General features: G+C 37.8%; 1 protein-coding gene across 2 annotated transcripts in view; it reads left to right on the top strand.

Moving 5' to 3' along the window:
- Positions 1 to 9,595: 9,595 nt before the first annotated feature.
- LOC136263377 (uncharacterized) overlaps positions 9,596 to 22,222 on the top strand; it is a 28,156-nt gene continuing 15,529 nt past the window's right edge. Inside the window, exons 1-2 of one of the 2 annotated variants that reach the window (XR_010704621.1) lie at positions 9,596 to 10,252; positions 10,299 to 10,383. The gene's annotated coding sequence lies outside the window, so the exon portion shown is untranslated. The remainder of the gene's footprint in view (positions 10,253 to 10,298; positions 10,384 to 22,222) is intronic. The other variant, XM_066057906.1, reaches the window with a different exon arrangement.

The raw sequence follows: 22,222 nt of genomic DNA, 5'->3' as shown, positions 1-22,222 counted from the left end.
ATTCCAAAGTATCAAAAAAGACCAAAAAACCACAAGCGCTCTACAATAACAGTAAGAAAGGAAGCCTACCTGATAAGGAAAAGTCATGTGAAGATTATGAGGGCACTGAAAAATCGTACACTTGTACAAAGTGCCGTAGAACAGGTGGGTCATTCCACACCAACTCAACTAAAAAAATTTGCACCTCTTTCAATTTTCATGAAATTTGGCACAGACATGGACCCTTTCAAGAAACTTTCTCACACCAACATTTGGCTCATTTCGTTGGTCTCCCTTTAAGTTATGACCACTTAACGTTTCTGTTGAAAATTTCATTTTGCTTACATGCCTTTAATAAAATAGCCATAACTTTGCGTGTGATTGATATAGATACTTCTGGTTTAGATTGTTGAAATGCTTATTAAATTCTCGTTTAGATGATATATAATGTTTTGTAATTTCTCCAATGAGAAAGTAAAACCACAAAAATGTAGCTTTTTCCTTTGATCTTAATTTTCAAAAATTTATATTCTTTAATTAAATTTATTTTTGGTTTACTTGTTGCTCTAATACCCATCATTCATCACTGTGAGTTTAAAGTTGGAGACAATAGTAGATCATGAGTTATAAGTGTTAATGTGTAGCCTTGTAATCACTACTGTTTGTATGGTATAAATAATTAAGTGTAGATAGTAATTTCCAATACCAATTGCAAGTAACCTTATATTAGTATGTCACAAATCATTTTATGCACTAAAATAGTTAGGATTTGTATCGACAAGGGTTCACTACAGTGAAACCATACTAATAGAGCCACTTTTAAAGCTAAGAAAGTTGGAGCAATAATTAGGCTTCCTAATGAATGAATCACTGATTATACTTTTGCTGTAAGTTCAGTGTCCTATATAATAGAGGTGGCCACTATAACAAGGTGACCTTATTATAGAGGTATCTACATTTATAGGGGATTTACTGTACAGTTAATGATATTCCAGTTACTGTATATAATAATAATAATAATAATAATAATGCTGCTGCTGCTGCTGCTGCTGCTGCTGCTGCTGCTGCTGCTGCTGCTGCTGCTGCTGCTGCTGCTGCTGCTGCTACTGCTACTGCTGCTGCTGCTGCTGCTGCTGCTGCAACATTTACCTACATACTTAGGTGGCTTCCCCAAAGTTGGCTCCGAGTGTGGTGCTTGGCCAGAATCTGGGTGACCTGTGGATCAAGTCATGATGGGGTTGGCTTTTTTCAGCCCTTCTAGGTATTTGTCCCGTTTCACTTTAAGATATTTAGCACAAAGAGTTTTGCTTAGGCTCCTAGGCTGTGGGTAAACACCTTGAACAGGCTCTGCCTTCTGTGTACACCTTCCAGTGCCTAACTGGTAAAGTAGATAATAATAACAGATTATGACGATAGTTTCCAATCCTATGTGTGTATAATAAATTATAGTAACTGCAGGATGCAAACAACACAGTTATAATACATATGTACACGTAATATGGAATTGTTGAATCAAAATGCCATGTCTTAGTGGTATCCGAAATTTCTTGGTCTTAATACCTAGGATGTTGTTTCATATAGTTGCATTAGAGTAGAAACATCCTATTTAAAGCTGGCCCTTATAAAGAGGTGGCCACTAAGATATGTTCCCTTTTGAATCATACTAGAAAGGGCATGCCTACTACTGACCACTTTAAGACCATCTTTATATGTTTGTACCTATAAACGATGTCTTTGTTGGAAAAATGTACACTTCTAAAACCACTATGCATTGTCTTACTTGTCACAAATTTGATGGAATAGAGTGGAATCCAGTCTTAGTGGCCACCTGTATAGAAAGGCCACCACTCCATAAGGGCCAATGATTACCTATACACTTATGCAAATGCATTAAGCAGCTACCTGCACATTAAAGCCCAGAAATTTTGGCCCTAAGATAACCAGCTTAAACTCCATACATCAACTGTATCATGATGAAACTACTTAGATGAAGCAATGTAGCTCACACTTTGATTCTATAATTGAGAATCGTAGAATCATAGAAATGTTCCATAGAAATTTGTGTTACACTGTACAAAAGCTTCACTACAGCACACTTATGCATATCTATAGCTTTAATACATCAATAATTGATTAAAGAAAGGGTCAAGGCAATTAACTTCAAAGTTAAACCATGAAATACAGGTATAGTAAAAGATGAGACTGAAAGTGGTGCATATTGCATGATAGTCTCTACAATCATTCACATATTATAACTTTGAGATGTAATGAAATCTGATACAATGATATCAGTACACAATTTGAATCTTTGAAGGTGTAAGTTGAAAAGATTTTAAAGCCATTCTACTACATCAGTCATTGATTACTACTCGTTAGAAAAACTATATTATAGTAGATTACAATATTTGAAGTAGTATTCATGCCTGTGTTAAGAACAAAGGATGCAGCTACACAATACTTAACATCATGTTTTATTTATAATCACATAGTGATTTAATTTGCAATACATTAGTCCCAATAGTAAGAGTGCAATTAATCCCAAATCACATGGCCTTGTGTATGTAGTTGCACTGCAAAGTAGCCAATGAAATAGCAGAATAACAGAAGCTGTTTAAGTGCAACAAGAAAGTGATATAATAAATAGCCAATCAAATAAGCTGACAATAGAAGCCTTTTAAGTGCAACATATATAGACATTTTGAGTAGCTAATCAGAATTACTGACGTGTGAAGCCTTTTAAGTGCAACAACAAATGATGTAATACAAAGAAGGATGATGCAATCACCTGGTAGAAGTTAAAGGCCACATATAGAACTGGATAGATGTGTACTAAAAACCATGAAGGGTGGCCACTATGTGATTAGTAGGCAATCACACACATTTTCGTGCAATTATGGAATAATTGTACTCATAACAGCCAAAATTGCTCTTGGCTTCATCTCGTGCAATTTTTACTGTTACTCGTACAATTATTCCCTACTTGCACTCAAATGTGTGTGATTACCTATACTAAGTGTTCCAAGCTACAGTGGAACTTGTCTTAGCAGCCACCTGTAATGAAAGGCCACCTTTCTATTAAGGGCTAATTTTAAATTGTTCTAGTGAGACATTTATACACATTGAACTATATACATGTAAATAGCCACCGACATATTAAGGCCAAAAAAATGTGGCCCTGACTGGCTTAGACAGTTTCCACTATAGCTACATTTGTGTATCAAAATATGTACTTGCCTATCAAAAATCAACATGAATATATGCTAACAGTAGCAGTAACTGTAGCTAGTGAAAATGTCATCAAGCTCAATATTCCACTGCTACATATATAATAGACTTGGTGCCATAATCAGAAACAACATCTACAAGCTTGATAAGGGATAAATTACTTAGTTAGGTGGCTTAGCAAAAAAATGTGGACACAACTGACAAAAGCACCAATTTTTTTCTGTGAGTTCCTTACCACATAAGATTAAAAATTTTGATAGGATCCACCTAAGGCATGCATGTTGGGAAGCCATCCGAGGCTTGGAAGTATGCCTGTTTGCAATTTTGGTATTTTAAATAGTAATTTGAAACTTTAGAATAACCTAGAGTATTTAAAGTGACATTAAATTATAAAGTATGCCATTAAAGTATAAATCATGTCATTAAATTTAAATACTTATCAACACATGTCCTGTATGTTTTTGTGTTTTATTCACAATTACTCTATTAGAGCAGTCGGGCAGTCCTGTAACAAAGATAAGCACATCTCCACTCTGCATTTTACATTAACTTGTACCACAATCACTTAAAGCATGCAATAATCCACCAGACCACCACCACAAGTATCCCTAAGCTGTGTTGTGCTGTGCTGTGTTGTGCAGTGCATAGGCATCTCCTCAAGTATGTACATATTTTGACAGATGGAATGTTTGGATTAGCTTGTTCTGAAGTGTACAATTTCCAGCCTAGGGGCCAAGATCTAGGAGTGTTTACCCCCTCAGAAATTTAACCATGTACTTGCTTAAAGGAAAAGACATTTCATTAATTGTTTGCTTATGATGCAACAAGCGTACCATAACAGAAAGATAAAAACAGCAAGGAAAAGAACTAAGTTCTTCTGAAAACTAATCAGTGCTGCATGGTCAAAATCAAGACACACGGTTAGTGTGTCCTGCGGCCCAAGAAGCCGGCGCGCCACACCGTGAGTATATTTACAGGAAGAAAGTAAACGCGATTTTCAAACCTTCGTAGCTCAGTGATTCCTTATCCGATTGAAACCAAATTTGCTACAGACGTGCCGGCTAGGTAGGGGAGTCTACATTCCAAATTTGAAGAAAATAGTTCAAGCCATTTCCGAGATACGAGCGGCCAAAGTTTGGGTTTTAATTTTCTTCGTTTTTTCTTCTACTTCTTTTCGCACACTTTACAAAATTTGCCATAAAACACGAATGCGTACTCCAATTACGCTGAACTTTGGCACACGTAAAGGGCTCATTAAGGCGAATCTCAGTACCAAGTGTGGTAGGAATCCGATGAACATTTACGGAGTTATGATCGATTATTTGCGTAAAATTAGGTCGAAGGTCTGTCACGCCCACAGGGTAAACCGCTTGAAGGAATGAGCTGCAAATTGCTATGTAGATGGAGTAATTAGCGTAGGAGTGCCTTTTTGTGGTTTGAAAGGAATCCAGTTAAAGGCCATCGAGATATGACACAAAACCCAACCTGTGTCAAAAATTACGCGATCGATTTTTATGATTTAAAAAAACTATTAGTTTTCACGCCTGCCAGGAAAACCGCTTAGAGCAGTGAGCTGAAAATCGGTGTGTAACTGGAATAATTATCATAGAAAGTCCTTGTAGTAGTACAGAAGAATCGGGTTACAAACCACTGAGTTATGATTCCAAAGCCAACTACGTGTAGCATATGCGAGATCGAGATAATCTAATAGAACAGTCACACCTAATAGAGCATTCAGCTACGTTTATAACTTACTCCATTATAGAATTATATTACATTGGAAGTTATTCCGTAGGGAGTTCAGCTACAAACAAGTCACCCTGTAGTCAGATCAGCTAGAAGAAGGCACCTAATAGAGAGTTCAGCTACAAAGAAACCATCATGTAGAGAGTTCAGCTGCAAACAAATCACCCTGTAGAGAATTCAGCTACAAACAAATTGCCCTGTAGAGAGATCAGCTAGAAGAAGTTACCTTGTAGAGAGTTCAGTTACAAAGAAATAATCATGCAAAGAGTTTAGCTGCAAACAAATCACCCAGTAGAAAGTTCCGTTATGAACAGATCACACTGTAGAGAGTTCAGTTAGAAACAAGTCATCCTGTAGATAGATCAGCTAGAAGAAGTCACTTTGTAGACAGTTCAGCTACAAAGAAACCACCATGTAAGAGAGTTCAGCTGCAAACAAATCACCTGTAGAGAGTTCAGCTAGGAACAAGTCACCCTGTACAGAGATCAGCTAGAAACAAGTCATCCTGTAGAGAGTTCAGCTAGAAGAAGTTACACTGTAGAGAGTTCAGCTACAAAGAAACTACCATGTAGAGAGTTCAGCTGCAAACAAATCACCCTGTAGAGAATTCAGCTACAAACAAATCACCCTGTAGAAAGATCAGCTAGAAGAAGTTACCTTGTAGAGAGTTCAGCTACAAACAAATCACCCTGTAGAGAGTTCAGCTAGAGACAAGTCACCCTGTAGAGAGATCAGCTAGAAACAAGTCACCTGTAGAGAGTTTAGCTAGAAGAAGTTACATTGTAGAGAGTTCAGCAATTTAGCTGCAAAAAAATCGCACTGTAGAGAATTCAGCTACAAACAAATAACCCTGTAGAAAGATCAGCTGCAAGAAGTTACCTTGTAGAGAGTTCAGCTACAAACAAATCACCTTGTAGAGAGTTCAGCTACAAACAAATCACCCTGTAGAGAGTTCAGCTACAAGCAAGTCATCCGGTAGAGAGATCAGCTAGAAGGATCACCTTGCAGAGAGGTCAGCTACAAAGAAATCACCCCACTTCATCTTTTCTTCTTCCTTCATGTAGTAAAGAAAAAATGATAGGTTAAAAAGCCCTAAAGCCGGCGGCTTTGGGGTATACAAATACAAAAAGAAGTGAAATCTAATCCAAAACAGCCAAGCTGTAAAAAAAGAGTGCGGCCCTGAGAAAGGCTATGGTGAAAAAAATGTGAAATCCAAGGTGGCGGCCAAGAAATGGCTGTGATGGTAGGTTAATGGTAAAAATTTTAATAACGACAATCCAGGGGAATTTTGTGCCAAGACCAAGCGGCACCAAATTCACCTGAATTGTTGTTATTAAAATTTTTACCATTACCCTACCATCACAGCCATTCCTTGGCCACCACCTTAGATTTCACATCTTTTTTCACCATAGCCTTTCTCAGGGCCGCACTCTTTTTTTACAGCTGGCTGTTTTGGATTAGATAAATAATACAGCACACAATTAATAATATTCAAGGAAATTTTCTACTGACTGACTGACTAACTAACTGCCTGATGCCTTCAGACAAGCATAATTCAATAATGGGTAAGGCTATGGGCTTGATTTTTTCACTGTTTGACATCGCTTTTCTTGAGACGTGCCTTTAGCATACTGCAGTACATACAACACATGCATCATGGACTTACCTTTGTCCTCCTTTGTGTCTAACTTCTTTTTGCCGACTGTCCTAGATGTTGATTCGCAGTAGTGAAATGCGTGGCTTCCCTACGTATGTAAATGGAAATTGTGAATCATCCGTATTTTTCATGGTGACTGGATTGATTGCAAAGGCGCTTCTAATACTGTTCTTCATTTGTAACACCGTGTAATGGGCTATGAAAGCAAAGCGTAATGGCCACTTCACTTTCAAGTCAGTAATTGATAGCTGGGGGATGCGAATTGTTTGTTTTTCTCATGGTGACTGAATTGATTACAGAGGTGCTTCTCCTACTGTTCTTCATTTGTAGTGCTGTGTAATGGGGTGAAAATAGCTGAAAGCTAAGCATAATGGCCACTTTACTTTGAGCAAGTAATTGATAGCTGCATGGGGCATGTAAAATTAAGTCTGGCACCATTCTTTTTTTTTGATGTGGTATGCATGGGTTCACCAGTCATACAAATGCTACAAAAAAGTGAACAAACAAGTATTAGGAAAACTTAGGATGTTTAAGTTTGATTAGGGATCATAGAAATAAAGTAGGGAACCAAGGGAGGTTGCCTACACCTGGAGATATACTATTGAACATTTAATCCTTAATTCAGTCATGGGTATAGACTGAATTAGGGATTTAATGATACTAGTATGTATATCTGCAGGTGTAGGCTACCTCCCTTGTTTCCCTACTTTTTTGTACAATCCCTAATCAAACTTAAATTCCACCAAGTTTTCCTTACAATTGTTAAATGTGGTAGTAGGAATCCACAAAACAAAATACTGTTAACCTTAAATTCACCATAAAATATTGACACAATTTACCACTGTAAATAAGGTTAACAGACAAGGGAGCCTCAGGTATAGTTGGTATTGAATTCCAGTTAATAGAACTGGAACTCGCAATTGTTAATAATCAATACTGTTGCATGTGCAAATGGTGATCACATGATCTCTATTCGTGGCAAAAGTGGCGCTATTTGGAATTGTTTATTCTAAAATTCCATAGGACACAAGGGACCATACTTTGCACATACTTGCAACAGTCTTCCATCAGCATTCCAACAGCCAACAGTATTAGATGCTGCACTGGCCACAGAATGTGCTGCAGGTCGTATTCTAGGCCCTTATGTCAACCCTCCACTGCCAAACCTGTTCTGCTCTGGTTTAGGCCTAATTCTGAAGCATGATGGCAGTTGTCGCATCATTTACTATTTGTCTGCACCGAGATATCACGGCATTAATGATTCTATTAACCCCAATACATAACCCTTACATACTGTTCAGTAGATTTTGCATTTGCCATTGTCAACCAACTGGATAAGGGTGCTCTTGTGGCAAAGATTGATCTAAACAATTCCTTCAGGCTGATCCTTGTACTCCAAGAAGATTGGCATCTTCTTGGCATTTACTGGAAGGGCAGATAATTACATAGACACATGCCTACCCTTTGGGCTTACAGGTAGGTCTGCCCTGTTCGTCTTTGCTTCTGTCTTACACTGGATACTACAGCACAGACGCAATGTTCACCACCTTCTTCATTATTTGGACAATTTCTTCACAGCTGGTGCCCCTCAATCATGTGAATGTTCAGGAAACTTGGCAGCCATGCTCTCCCTCTGTTAACATCTCAATACACCAGTGAAGACATCCAGGGTAGAAGGATCCACTACTTGCCTTATATTCCTAGGGGTTGTAATAAATACTACTACAATGCAGGCTAGCATTGCCATGGAATGAAAGTCAGAGCTCCTCAAGGGTCTACAAGACTTAACATCTCTCACCAAGTGTACAATGCACCACTTATTGTCGCCGGTTGGCAAGCTCTGTTTTACTTACAAAGTCATGAATACCAGCGGGGTGAATCTTCTTTAGGCGCCTGATAGACTTAAGCTGCAAGGTAAAGTTTTTGCACCACAGAGTAGACATCAATACAGAAGCTCGCCTAGACAATGAATGGTGGTTTGCTTTCTTATTGTCATGGGATGGCACGTCTTATATTCTGGACATAGAATGGACCTCATCACATAGCATGTCATTATACACAGATGCGTCAGGGTCACTGGGCTGGGGCACCTATTGGACTGGCAAATGGCTGCAAGCTCGATGGACTTCCACCCAATCTGTAAAGAGCATTATGTGGAAAGAGCTGTTTGCAATTGTTTGTGCTGTGTATACCTGGGGTCAACTCTGGTCATATCAAAAGGTCCTGTTCCACTGTGACAATCTTGCAGTGGTTGACATTTGGAAAAGAGGATCCATCAGTGCTGTGGTTGTTATGTAGAGATAATTTTGATTCAGTTATAGGCCATCCCAGGGCTCAATACTGGCAAAAATTAAATGCAATTTACAGCACAGATCTTTATTCAACACCATGGAGATGTGCAGCCACATGCATCCATCTCAAAGTTGGCCAGAGCTTTATCAAGGCCCCAGACCACTTGTACAGCTCACCACTGGGCTTGGGTAAAGTAGCCAGCAAAAGTAAACCACTATATCAGAATGATTTTGACAGTTACATTTGATAGCGTATTCATGTAGCCTTCTGTTCATGCTGAAAAATCACACCTGCTATAATACCGGATTTTCCAGAGCCAGTCCAGATACATTTACATACATATTCTGCCTACCTGCCTGCCTGTCTACAGTCAAAAGGCTGTAATATAGAATAGCTGTCTGCATAATTCCTTCTTTGTGTTGGGTACCCATCAGCCAAAACATGCATTGACCTAGGTATAAATTTAGCACACTTTGATGTTGTAAATCACTATGAGTTTTAGTTTGTTCTGAACAGTCATTAAAAGCAATGGCACAGAAAACTGGACTTTTTTTGAAAACAGCAAGGTAAGCCAATAGGTATTGGCTTACCTTATAAGTCACTAAGTTTAGCATTGTGTATATAGCAATTGAAGAAGTGCAACTAGCCAGGGTAAGTCCCGCACATAATAGTAGGTACCAATAATAATAATACCATATGAGGCATTAACACTTTTCAATACCAACTCATATGTACATAACAAAAGTACTTAAAGTGCCTATGCAGTTACTACACTTACAATCACCAGTTTACATACAAAAACTAAGCACTACTGCCAGCACACTCCTTAACAATTTATTGAGTGTGACTCAGATTTTGCAAGTGATACCGTAATAAAGAAGTTACCTGATGTAATAGCCAGGAAAAAGTGCCATGGTATCATGCTAAATACTAGCTGGTGCATCATACAGTATGTTAGTAGTGTACAGTGGGAATGAGCAAGGTTTGGACATGGCCCACGATAAAATATCATCCAAAAACTTGCATTGATTTCCACTCATAATGACATGGCAGTATTAGTTGGGTAAAATCAAAGCCAAAAGTACTTTCAGATAAAGTAAAACGTTTCTTCTTTCACAAAAGTGCTGCAAATTTACTTAAGCAGGAATCTTTGACATGTTGATACACATACAGTGAGTATGCTATTGTGTAACCTCTTTAATGTAGCCACCAGTTAGTACAGTAGGGCTTCATCTATGGGCATACATGTAACAAAAATATTGTTGCACCAACATATTTTTTGAAGTTTAGTGAGCTGTTTTCCACTGTAGATGAGATGCTTCCGGCACCATGAACTGGACTGCTTGTAGAATGGTATGCACAAAACAAATACCTGAAGTATTGTGAACTAATTTCGTAGGAATTGGACCAAGGTTGATTGGCTTGGGTCCGCTTTGTCAGTTTTTTTACAAGGTTTATGACTGAGTCACCCTTGAAACTATCGTGTGAGTTAATTTGTTGATTAAGATGTTGTTCTTGATTGTTCTAGGCTGTTTTATTATGATTTATGTCTCCTAGAGTTCAGTTTAGTATGTTTTTGAGCCTTATCATGAAAATGCGGGATCCCACTAAAATACATACATTTACCTAATTTTATTGGATTCATAAATCCAATGGCTATTTTTGATATGGCTAGCTTGCAGCATGGCATATGTTTTGAATAACTATTTGTATGTGCCATTAAATATTTGTTCACTAACCAGTAGAGTTTTACTGACTGCTTGCATTTCTAGATGCTGTGTCTAATACTGTTTGTTTGTTGCATGATTGTGATATGCTAGGGTATTAAACATAGGTTGTATGCCTCTGAAAATGGTAATGGTAGTCATGAATTTACAAAACATGTTTACAAACAAGTATTAGAAAATGGTTTGCATAAAATTCTTGGAGATAAAGAGATCTAATCCAAAACAGCCAAGCTGTAAAAAAAGTGTGCGGCCCTCAGAAAGGCTATGGTGAAAAAAGATGTGAAATCCAAGGTGGCGGCCAAGAAATGGCTGTGATGGTAGGTTAGTGGTAAAAATTTTAATAACGACAATTCAGGTGAATTTTTGTGAAGCGGCACAAAAATTCACCTGAATTGTCATTATTAAAATTTTTACCACTAACCTACCATCACAGCCATTTCTTGGCCGCCACCTTGGATTTCACATCTTTTTTCACCATAGCCTTTCTGAGGGCCGCACACTTTTTTTACAGCTTGGCTGTTTTGGATTAGATTTCATTTCTTTTTGTATTTGTATACCCCAAAGCCGGCCTATGGCCAGCTTTGGGACTTTTTTAACCTATGTTTTTTTCTTTACTACAGGAAGAAGAAAAGATGAAGTAGATGTACTTTAAATATTTTATCAGTAAATGTACAAATTATATATACTGTATAATACATATGTGACCGGATTTGCGAAAAGGGGTCCAATTTGCCAACTTTGACAATTGATAACTTCAGATTGGAAAGAGCTATTGCCTTGATATTTGGGCAGTGGTGAGCACCACTATAGCTGAATACATGGTGAAATGTTCAGGTTAATAATTATGTTACTTGAACACTGAGTTATGGTCTCCAACATTTACGGAATTGGATGTGTGTGGAAGACCCCTTTTCGCAAATCCGGTCACATATATTGATTACAGAAATCTCCATGGTGGTTTCTTTGTAACTGAACACTCTACAAGGTGACTTCTTCTAATTGCTCTCTCTACAGGGTGAATTGTTTGTAGCTGAACGATCTACAAGGTAACTTCTTCTAGCTGATCTCTCTACAGGTGATGTGTTTGTAGCTGAATTTTGTATAGGTGATTTGTTTGCAGCTGAGCTCTTTACAGAATGGTTTCTTTGTAGCTGAACTCTCTAAAAGGTAACTTCTTCTAACTGATCTTTCTACAGGGCAATTTGTTTCTGGCAGAATTTTCTACAGGGTGATTTCTTTGCAGCTGAACTCTCTACATGGTGGTTTCTTTGTAGCTGAACTCTCTACAAGGTAATTTCTTCTAGCTGATCTCTCTACAGGGAGATTTGTTTGTAGCTGAACTATCTACAAGGTAACTTCTTATAGCTGATCTCTACAGGGTGATTTGTTCGTAGTTGAATTCTGTACAGGTGATTTGTTTGCAGCTGAGCTCTTTACAAAATGGTTTCTTTGTAGCTGAACTTTCTCCAAGGTAAGTTCTTCTAACTGATCTTTCTACAGGGTGATTTGTTTGTAGCTGAACTATCTACAAGGTAATTTCTTCTAGCTGATCTCTCTACAGGGCGATTTGTTTGTAGCTGAATTCTGTACAAGTGATTTGTTTGCAGCTGAGCTCTTTACAGAATAGTTTCTTTGTAGCTGAACTCTCTACAGGGTGATTTGTTTGTAGCTGAAATCCCTACAAGGTAACTTCTTCTAGCTGATCTCTCTACAGGGTGATTTGTTTGTAGCTGAACTCTCTACAGGTGATTTGTTTGTAGCTGAACTCTACAAGGCGATACTTCTAGGTGATTTCTCTACAGGATTCCTTGTTTCTAACTGAACTCTCAACAGGGTGATCTGTTCATAGCTGAACTTTCTACTGGGTGATTTGTTTGCAGCTGAACTCTCTAAATGGTGGTTTCTTTGTAGCTGAACTCTCTACAATGTGACTTCTTCTAGCTGAACTCTCTACAAGGTGACTTGTTTCTAGCTGATCTCTCTACAGGGTGACTTGTTTCTAGCTGAACTCTCTACAGGTGATTTGTTTGTAGCTGAACTCTCTACATGGTGGTTTCGTTGTAGCTGAACTCTCTACAAGGTAACTTCTTCTAGCTGATCTTTTTCACTGCATATTTGTTTGTAGCTGAGTTCTCTACAGGGTGATTTGTTTGCAGCTGAACTCTCTACATGGGAGTTTCATTGTAGCTGAACTCTCTACAATGTGACTTCTTCTAGCTGAACTCTCTACAGGGTGACTTGTTTCTAGCTGAACTCTCTACAGGTGATTTGTTTGCAGCTGAACTCTCTACATGGTGGTTTCTTTGTAGCTGAACTCTCTACAAGGTAACTTCTTCTAGCCGATCTTTCTACAAGGTGATTGAGTTTTTTGCAGCTGAACTCTTTACATGGTGGTTGCTTTGTAGCTGAACTCTCTAAAAGGTGACTTCTTCTAGCTGAACTCTCTACAGGATGATTTGTTTGCAGCTGGATTCTCTACGTGGTAGTTTCTTTGTAGCTGAACTCTCTACAATGTGACTTCTTCTAGCTGATCTCTCTACAGGGTGACTTGTTTCTAGCTGAATTCTCTACAGGTGATTTGTTTGCAGCTGAACTCTCTACATGGTGGTTTCTTTGTAGCTGAACTCTCTACAAGGTAACTTCTTCTAGCTGATCTTTCTACAGGGTGATTTGTTTGTAGCTGAATTCTCTACAGGGTGATTTAATTGCAGCTTAACTCTCTACAAGGTGACTTCTTCTAGCTGAACTCTCTACAGAGTGATTGATTTTTTTTGCAGCTGAACTCTCTACATGGTGGTTTCTTTGTAACTTAACTCTCTACAGGGTGATTTGTTTGTAGCTGAACTCTCTACAGGGTGATCTGTTCATAGCTGAACTCCCTATAAAGTAACTTCTTCTAGCTAATCTTTCTACAGGGCGATTTGTTTGTAGCTGAGTTCTCTACAGGGTGATTTGTTTGCAGCTGAACTCTACATGGTAGCTTCTTTGTAGCTCTACAATGTTACTTCTTCTAGCTGAACTCTCTACAAGGTGACTTGTTTCTAGCTGATCTCTCTACAGGGTGACTTGTTTCTAGCTGAACTCTCTACAGGTGATTTGTTTGCAGCTGAACTCTCTACATGATTGTTTCTTTGTAGCTGAACTCTCTACAAGGTAATTTCTTCTAGCTGATCTCTCTACAGGCCGATTTGTTTGTAGCTGAACTCTCTACATGATGGTTTCTTTGTAGCTGAACTCTCTACAAGGTGATTTCTTCTATAGCTGATCTTTCTACAGGGTGATTTGTTTGTAGTTAAACTCTCTACACGATAGATTCTTTGTAGCTGAACTCTCTACAAGGTGATTTCTTCTATAGCTGATCTTTCTACAGGGTGATTTGTTTGTACCTGAACTATCTACATGATGGTTTCTTTGTAGCTGAACTCTCTACAAGGTAACTTCTTCTAGCTGATCTCTCTACAGGACAATTTGTTTGTACCTGAACTCTCACATGAGTGTTTCTTTGAAGCTGAACTCTCTATGAGGTGATTTCTTCTAGCTGATCTTTCTACGGGGTGATTTGTTTGTAGCAGAACTCTCTACAAGGAAACTTCTTCTAGCTGATCTCTCTACAGGGAGATTTGTTTGTAGCTGAACTCTCTACACATGATTTGTTTGCGGCTGAATTCTCTACATGATGGTTTCTTTGTAGCTGAACTCTCTACAAGGTAACTTCTTCTAGCTGATCTCTTTACAGGGTGAATTGTTTGTAGCAGAACGATCTACAAGGTAACTTCTTCTTACTTATCTCTCTACAGGGTGATTTGTTTGTAGCTGAACTTTTTACAAGGAAACCTCTTTTAACTGAGCTCTGTACAGGGTGAATTGTTTGTAGCTGAACTATCTACAAGGTAACTTCTTCTAGCTGATCTCTCTACAGGATGATTTGTTTGTAGCTGAACTATCTACAAGGTAACTTCTTCTAGCTGATCTCTCTACAGGGTGATTTGTTTGTAGCTGAATTCTGTATAGGTGATTTGTTTGCAGCTGAGCTCTTTACAGAATGGTTTCTTTGTAGCTGAACTCTCTACAAGGTAACTTCTTCTAGCTGATGTATCTACAGGGTCACTAGTTTGTAGCTGAATTCTCTACATGGTGGTTTCTTTGTAACTGAACTATCTACAAGGTGACATCTTCTAGCTGATCTTTCAACAGGGTGATTTGTTTGTATTTGAACTCTCTACAAGAAATCTTCTTCTAACTGATGTTTTAACAGGGTGAATTGTTTGTAGCTGAACTCTCTACAGGGTGATTTGTTTGTAGCTGATCTCTATACAGGTTACTTATTTCTAACTGATCTCTTTAATTCTGTTCAGGGTGACTGCTCTATTAGGATGACTGCTCTATTAGAGTATCTCGATCTCGCACTTGCTACACCAAGTTGGATTTCGTGTTATAACTCCGTGGATTTAAGTCTGATTCTTCTACACCATTGAAGAGCCTTTCTAAGATGATAACTCCATCTGTACAGCGATTTTGAAAGCATTACCCCAAGCGGTTTACCTGGTAGGCGTGGCAAGCATAATAATAATAATAATAATAAAATAAAAATATTAAAAATTAGCTAATCTCGATTGCGTAATTGTTACACACTGTTGATTTTTTCGCTGTATCTTCCTGGTTTTTAGCTCGATTTCTTTCAAACCACAAAAGGTTTGAGGTTCAATAGTTAACCTATTCACCCACCGATTTTCAGCTTCTTCCCATACGCGGTTTACCCTGTAGGCGTGACAACATATTGGTGTTATTTTTCGTGCATAATCGCTCATAACTCTTTGTCTGTTTATGGTATTCCAGCCAAAGTTGGTACCGAGATGCGCCTTTATACCCCCCTTCTGTGTGCCAAATTTCAAGGCAATCGGATAACGCGTTCGAGTTTTATAGCAGTTTTTGTAAGTGTGCGACAAGAAAAAGAAAAATAAGAAGAAGAAGAAGAAGAAGAAGAAGAAGAAAAAAAAAACGAAGAAACTCAGCCAATTTTTGAAGTCGCATATCTCGGGAACGCGCGAAGCGATTTCGCTCAAATTTGGAATGTAGAGTGCTGCAGTTGGGGGGCATGTCCACAGCAAAAATCGTCTTGTTTCATCAAGGAAGCACAGAGCTACGGAGGTGCGAAAATTGCGTTTTCTTTCTTCCTGTCAATATACTCACGGGTGTTACGCGCCGGCTTCTTGGGCCGCACGACACACTACCGTGTGTCTTGATCTTTAAAATCCAGCTAAGTAATTAATAGTAGTGTGATCATTGTTGTACTATATACTCTGTATGGAGGTTTCTGTACAGTATAAAATACAAATAAGGAGACTTCTGGTGAGGTTCTCTAAAATGGTTAAAGGCCTCCTAGCAGATGGGTATCTGCACATCTCCAGTTGAGAGGGTCAACACACAGTTTACCTTACTATAATTCAGCACTTGTGCTGTAAAGCCTTAATAAATAAAAATAACTAATGATCACTGATGAGTTCAGCATTGCAGATCTCATTAGTGATCACTGATCTAATCTGCTATGCATCTCTAAGGAGTCATAGCTATTATGCAGTCACTTTCTTTATAGATGACAATATTACGGATTTACTTTTTGTGCAAGATGTGGTGACAGGCCAATGTTATACTCAACCCACAATCAATCTGTCTATCTAGGTGTAGGTTAGTGACCTAGCATGAGGATCTTCATAAATTATACAAACCAAGGCTGAAGCCAAGGAAATACAAAGATCCGAGGGCATGGTCTCTAATTTAGATTAATTATGGGGTACAGGCATATATAGGTGGAGCCATTGTGGGATTGGGTTATGTCACAAGAAATTAAGGAGTTTTTGTCAGTGTCTATGGCATTACAGCAGTGTGAAGAACATATGTATATTGAACAGTGTAAAGATGTAGCTTGAGTTGATTATGATGGCAATGAGTTGCTTATGGTGCCACAAGACCACATGACAGTATGAAGACCAAAAACAATTTTGAGAATGGACCACACCTACATTACAGATAATGGAAAATAACTAGTCTACAAGGAAGCTTACTCTCTTGGGTATTTAGTAAAGTCCTCCACTTCTTTATTAAAAGATGAAAGAGGCTTAAAACACTCTACAGAACAGATGCCACTAAACAGAATTTTCCATGATTGTTTGTTCATTGTAAAAAAACGTTGCTACAAAATTAGACTCTAAGCTACCTTCTGTTTTTGATTTTGCATGCGGCAGGAACAGATCTAGGGTATCAGAAGGAGGAGGGGTGCTAACAGGGTCATTTATAATGGGTGGGTAAGAGAAGTAGCCAATATTTGATTGGTTGATGCAACTAGTTCCATAATGTGTAAAGCACACTCAGCATGCGGAGAATCTAAGTGAACATTTTAGACATGCTTAAAAAACAAATGGTGCGTCTTCACTCATGTTTACTTGGTTGGCTGGTCACCCACTGCAGGCTATTACCCTGCAATATGCTTGGGAAAATCAATGATTAAAAGTAAGATTTGGGTGTTTCGCTAGTAGATCTCTTTAAGCATTTTAAAACCTTCTTCTTTGTGAATTTTAAAGACCTCATCTTCCAAAGATCAAAGATATTACGCATATGGTACCATTATTTAATAGTATAAAAATACACACCCACCATTTTCTAAGTTAGGTAGAGACCACTCACTCAGATCTTTATGCTTTAAAAACCCTTGAGTTTTTTAAAATCCACTGTGGATGGTCTCTAGTTATAATTAAAATTATGGGAGAGTGACTCAACTACATCTATAAAACTTACTCTATCAACTTACTGGTTACATTCAAGAATGCACATTTTGAGTGCTTTATTCCTGCACCATTCTTTATGCTGCAATAGTAGTATCCTTTGTAGTATCCAATAATTCCAGTAATCTTCAAAGTGCTGATAATTTCAGCTGATGAGTTGTATTCTGCAGTTACAGCTGTAGCTGGTAGTTTGGATGATCCCACTTTATTCCAGGCCACTTTTTTAGCTCCATATCCCATGCCACTACACTTAAACATGATTGTTGATGAAATATTAGCAATTGTAGGAATTGGCTGCTGTAGAGTTTTGGGAAAGATAACTAAATACACAACAAATAATATAAATCAGCTGTTGCAATCTGATACTACTAAACATATTATACATCATTAAGTTTTTGATTGATCTGCAGCTAGCATGTAGATCAGGCTATTACTTCTTTTGTCAAGTGAAAATAATCTAATCCAAAACAGCCAAGCTGTAAAAAAAGTGCAGCCCTCAAAAAGGCTATGGTAAAAAAAGATGTGAAATCCAAGGTGGCGGCCAAGAAATGGCTGTGATGGTAGGTCAATGGTAAAATTTTAATAATGACAATTCAGGTGAATTTTGGTACTGTTTGGTTTTGGCAAAAAATTCACTTGAATTGTTGATATAAAATTTTGGATTTCACATCTTTTTTCACCATAGCTTTTTTGAGGGCCGCACTCTTTTTTACAGCTTGGCTGTTTTGGATTAGATTATGTTTGCAGGACTGATTTATTGAATGTGGGAATTTGAAAGAATAATACTGCTAGAACAGTCATCTATAAAGTTCTGCTACACAGTAATAAAATTACCATGATGGCATGACCACTATGCTAGTTGAACTCTTCTTTGCATGTGATTTCAGCACAGCTATCTTACCCAATATTGTATGCATACAATTGTGCCAAACATGTAATAGTTGAAATTCTACACTGTTGATTAACTGATTGATGAAATATTGCAATTCTGTGTTCTTTACATCCTAACCTAGCATGTCAAAGCTAACCATGTGTAACTATGTTGAAACCGGGTCACTACTGCTGACCCGGATGACCCACTGATCCGGATAGCAATCCGGATCAGACCCGGATTTGACCCGGATTAATTAAAGCCGAGACGTGTTTCGGCTAGTCTCGAGTGAGCGAACGAGTCTACATTTTGAGCGTTCGATTCGTGTTGAGTAAATATTGCAACTTCAGCCTAGCTGTAGGTTGAAGACCAAAAAAAAAAAAAAAAAAAAAAGGGTCTTCACCTACTGACAATAGCTAACCCTCACCATAGATACCCTCAATTTCGTGCTACATACTACACTTACTAACAAATGAGCGTGGCTGAGCGTATGTTCCTAATAACTACAGACCCATTTCCTAGACTTGCATTTGTTCAAAAACTCTAGAACACATAGTTTATTCACATGTATTTGCTCATTTATCTCACCATAACATTTTATGTGACCAACAACATGGCTTTCGTCGCTTAAGATCATGCGAGTCCCAACTGATATTAACTGTAAATGATTTTGCTGAAACCTTGAACAATGGAGAGCAGTTTGATGTAATATTTTTAGATTTTTCAAAAGCATTTGACAAAGTGTCCCATTACCATCTATTTCACAAGCTCCATCATTATGGCATTCGAGGAGATATACTAGATTGGATAAAGAACTTTATGGGTTCCTCAGGGGACAGTCCTCGCTCCCCTATTGTTCCTTTGTTTCATTAATGACCTGCCTAACCGAATTACATTTAAGATAAAACTTTATGCTGATGACGTGCTATTGTATACTACGATTCATTCCCAAGATGACTGTCACAGATTACAACTGGATCTTAACACTTTAGAACAATGGGCAGCTGACTGGAAAATGTCATTCAACTTACAAAAATGTGAATTTCTTAGAATCACTAACAAGAAGCACCCAATACTAGCTCAATACACACTGCAAAGTAAAACTATAAAAGAGGTAACACATGCTAAGTATCTAGGTGTAACTATCGACAAAAACTTATCCTGGTCAGAGCACATTAAACAAATTACTAAAAAGGCCAATAACACTAAATGCTTCTTGCAACGTAACTTGAGCAAGTGTCCTCTCCAAGTCAAAAGTAACTGCTACAAAGCCCTGATTAAACCTATCTTAGAATATGCAGCCACGGTCTGGTCACCCCACACGCGAAGAGACATCGATGCCATAGAAAATGTCCAAAGATGAGCAGCACGGTTTGCATTTAACAACTATTCTAGATATTCCAGCGTCACTGAAATGTTATCTAACCTTAATTGGCCCACCTTAGCCAGATGCAGGAATGAACAGAAGGCTACAATGTTATTTAAAATTATATCTCACCAAATCGATATTAATGCTGATGATTTCCTTTTTCCTAATCCTAACCTACATCACACCAGAGGCCATGATAAGAGATTTTTAACCCCAATGACTAGAATTGACTGTTATAAATTTTCTTTTTTCCCCTCTGCAATCAATATTTGGAATTCCTTACCCCAACACGTGATTGATTTAACAGAGATTGACCAATTCAAGCGCAGCCTAGCTGGACTAGTAACTGTTTAATAATTTATCAATGTGTATATATGGTCTTGTGTATAGTAAATATTGTATAATTATATAAGTTTGTTTTTCTTTTGTAATTGACAAGAGCAATTGTACCCTTTTTTGTGCACCATACTCTTTTGAGGTCTGCACAACAATCAATCAATAATAATAATATTGGTAATGAGATAAGTGGGCGTGGCTCACGAAAGAGCTACGCGATAGCGTTTATAAGTTCCACGTCGTCAAACGAACAATTTCGTTTCTCACGTGATCCAATCCGGGTCAGACCCGGAGAAAATGTGACCCGGATGACCCGACCCGGTTTCAACGCTGATGTGTAATCTTTGGCTGCTAAGTTTCACGGTAATGGTGAATGTAAACATGCAATACTAAAAGATACTTTTCACTGCTACAATATTTTAAAATTGCAATACTTCATCAGATTGCATCATATGTCTGAAACATCTTTAAAACTATAGCATTTGATATATACATACCTGCATGTCCAGTCAAGCTCTGGTAGCAAGGCAATTATATTTACATGCATGTAGTTAGTCATTTATACTCTACCATTGCTTAATAAAGGCTGTTTGGAAATTCATGAAAAAAATCCATGGTGACTACATCCCATGGTTATACTGTACTTAAACCACACTTTGCTCTCACAAACCCTGGTGAAATTCTATACATTACATCCACTACTAAAAATATGCATTTTTAACATTAATTCAGCTTGAGACTTGAGTAAAGGAATTTTATCTTACATGGTATACAGCTGTACTGATAGATTAATAGTATGAAGAACCTTATTGTTGTGGTCATGCATGTGATTTTAGCATAATCACAAAATCATGCATGTAGCAATAACACATATTTTCATACTTAATAACAAGAGCTGGTGTAGTATAAGCCGGTAAGTTATCAAGTTATAGCTACTTCGCAAACAAGCACAAAATGAATTCTGTATAAAATTTGACATCTGAATGACTACAGTATTTATTTATTATTTAAGGCTTTACAGCACAAGTGCTGAAGGTCTGTAGGACATCTGGTCCTACAGCCTGTTTAAAGGTGTCTGTGTTTGAAAAGGTGAAGAAAGGAGAAAAATCCATGACTGGACCTAGGCAGCCTCAAACCTGCAGCCATCCAATTAATGCTCGAACAGGCTGTAGGACCAGGTGTCCTACAGACCTTCAGCACTTTAATAAATAAAATAAATAAAAACGTATTATGTAAGAGATATTTCATTTATATATCACAAACTAATTATTGCAAATATTACAGTGTATATTCATTTCCATAGTGAGCAACTATAGAGAAATTTCTCTATAGTTTGTGGATCATACAAGCTGTATATGCTGTAAACTATAGGTGACCGGATTTAAAAGGTACCTTTTCCACACATTTTACATACCAGCAAACAAAATGATGTAACACCTGACTCCTTATACTATTGCTCTTAGTACCAGAATGCAGCCAGATACTGTAGTTACAACTATGGAAAATTTCAGGCTATTATATGTCATGATCAAAAAGTTATGAAGCTTCAAAGTTCAAACAATCGGTCAAATTTTGTGTGTGGAAAAGTACCTTTTCGCAAATCTGGATACAGTCAGTATGAATGAAAAAATTACTTGTCAGCAATGAATAAAGCTTGTGAGAGTAATAATATTACTGTTTATCAGGTTGTGGTTTAATGTTCAACCCTGTATAATGTTCTCTTGCATGAAATAGAGCAAAACTAGCATTTATATGGCTTGCCGATTTTGAAAATTAGTTGCATAACTATAAATGCTTTAGTGGAACGGCCCTTTTTAGAATAAGATGGATCCCATCAAGAACTTAAAGTTAAGGTTGGGGTGCTAACATGGACATTTATATATGTAGCAAGATAGTTGATACAACTAGTGTGAGAAGCACACTCAGCATGCGGAGCATGCTCTACCTAGGGGGTCTGGGGGCATGCCCCGACAGGAAAATTTTGCAAATTTGGCCTATTGAGATTGAATTTGGTAGTAATTTCGAGTGAAAAATGATGTCACTTTGTTTATGTGATACCATTATTCCCCTACAGCTTGTCAATATCGAGGTCAATATAACTAAAGGGTGCAGCCATGTAGCTAAAATTAAATCTTAGACCAACATCTTAAAGAACTAGTAGTGGAAACATATGGGTATCAGCTGCACATGATCAACTTTAGTGTTTTGAAGTATAGTGTAATTTACAGTCTCATGGCTCAA

Source organism: Dysidea avara, chromosome 1 (assembly GCF_963678975.1).
Source record: "Dysidea avara chromosome 1, odDysAvar1.4, whole genome shotgun sequence".
NCBI classification, from domain to species: domain Eukaryota; kingdom Metazoa; phylum Porifera; class Demospongiae; order Dictyoceratida; family Dysideidae; genus Dysidea; species Dysidea avara.
This window is presented reverse-complemented; position numbering and strand designations above follow the sequence as displayed.